Source organism: Nothoprocta perdicaria, unplaced genomic scaffold (genome assembly GCF_003342845.1).
Source record: "Nothoprocta perdicaria isolate Ctin4 unplaced genomic scaffold, notPer1 scaffold_232, whole genome shotgun sequence".
Taxonomy (NCBI): Eukaryota; Metazoa; Chordata; class Aves; order Tinamiformes; family Tinamidae; genus Nothoprocta; species Nothoprocta perdicaria.
Window position 1 is genome coordinate 267,259 of NW_020455458.1, and position 2,216 is coordinate 269,474.

A 2,216-nucleotide genomic window follows, 5' to 3' on the forward strand; every position below is an offset into this window, starting at 1 on the left:
GCTAGGCTAGAATTTCAGTCCATGACCTGAAGGTGAAAGGCTTGGTGTGCTATTAATGGCTCAGCTTGTATCATATTTTTTATTTATGTTTATTTATTTCTATACACACACACACCAGTATTTATCCAGGTCTTATAACCAATTTCTTTCCCAAGTTCTTTATATTTCCTGGGTCCCTGCAATCTCTGAATACTTAGGCATGTGGGTCTCTAGAAGCAAGTTTCGTTCTGGTCTTGGCTGCTTCCTAAAGGAGCAGCCCGCAGGCACAGCRAGCTCTGCAGCCTCCCTGTTTGCTCTGCACCGCATCCTATTTCATCCCACCTTCCTGGGCCAGTGCCCAGGAYGAGTCTAAATTTTGTTGCCAATGTATTTTTACTCAGAGATGTTCTGCRGGGGTTCTGAAGCACCCTCAGAGATTTTGTTTGGCACTGTCTGAAGATTCTCCCCAAATCTCCATCTTGGACAATTTCCAATTTGTAACCCAACACTTCAGATGGCGCAAAGAAAACCATGGTCAGAGGACCCCAGGCCAAGGGACACTCTGGTCCCCGGGGTAGTTCCTTATCTCAGGGCATTACCTCACTCTTAACACCCCTTTCAAAGGCAAAGGCAGGGTTGGAGAAGCTCAGATCATCTATTCCAGATATCCCTAGTGACTGCAAACCTTCTCACCACCTCCTTCCAACCTAAACTTGGGCTTGGCCAACTTCATTCCCAGAAACATCCTTCAATGTAAATCCTCCCTTTCCTCTCCTGATCCCTGGGGAATTCACACGTATCCACGCTTCCATTCAGGGATCACAGCTCTCGCGTGTATAAGGCATTTCATGGCGAGCAGATGAAGGGACCCGGAGCGTGGACGCCAGGACTGGTCCCCAATGCAGCACCCAGCCTGGGCTCCCCGCTCAGAGCAGAAGACCCCAGGGTGCTGCCTGCAAGAGGAGATTCAGGGTGGGGTCCTGGCTGCAAAGCCTTCTGCCCCACGCACTCCAGAGGAAAAAGCTTCTGGTTCTTCCACCTCGGTGCGACCCTTCCGTGGGCCGGGCAGCTGCAGGGAGGGGAGCGTGGGAAGGGCCGCGCGCCCCCCGCCACGCGGGAAGGGGCTGCTGGCAGCGCTCGCGGCTCCCCGGCCTGCGCGGGAAGGGCGAGCGGCAATTACAGCCCGTTCCCACTGCCTTCCCCCTTCTCGTCCCCCAGAGAAACCGACCTGTTGCCGGCAATTAGAGGTGGTTAGCAGCTCTTGGCTACCATAAACATGGACATAATTACAGCCTGTTCTCACTCCCAGCCCAAGAGGGACCCAGCCGCCCAGCCTCGCATTTCCTGACCCCTTTGTAAATGAGGGAGAGCACTGGCCCTATAACCGCGTGATAACCTTCCTTTTATGTTTTTTTTTTCCTTCCCCCGCCCYCAAATATGCAGGTATTGACACTAGTGAAAATGTTGGCCAAAAAGCAATATAGGTGCCTCGAAAATGCTGCATGACAGCTCGCTAATGGCTTGTGTTAGCTTTCTCCCTAGAGGTGACCAAGCAAAGGTTTTGCTGGCAGCTACCACCCCAGTGCGATCTCTTGATCTTTTCATCTCCGAGTGTGTCCGAATATCTGGTTAACTGCAGCTTATGCCAAATATTGCTCATTCAGAGTTAAATCTTGCACAGTGAAGGCTGCTCTATGTTTTTATATCAAAAGACTTGTAACTGGATCAAGGAGCTGGGAGAAAACTCGGACTAGTGCTTTTCTGTAGTTTTAAACATGATACTCTGTTTATTTTCCTTTTATTAAAAAAATGTAACACGGGTGGCAAGGCAGCTGAGCTTCTGCAGCGACGAGGGCTTTGCGCCGGTGAGATCTGCAAACATGTCTCTTCTTTCTTGAACTTCATTTTTCTCACGGTCTTTGAAAAGGCAAGATCAGGTGATATGTGTGGGATTGGCCCTGTACAGGTGCAGATCAGGTACTGGAGGAGGTGGAAAAACATTACTGTGTATACTCAAAAAAAAAAAAAAAAAAAAAAAGTAAAAGAAAGAAAGAAAATAGAGACAGAAGAAAGAGAGCGAGTGAGCACAGCTCTGAATAGGCCAGGTCTAGTTCTTGGCAGGATGACTCAGGCTTAGCTGGCAGACGATGGGAATAGGAGTGTGAGAAAGTCAGTCAAGCGGAGGGAAGGAAAAAAAAAAAAAAAAGATTCAAGTCCTGAGGCAAAATACTTTTTTT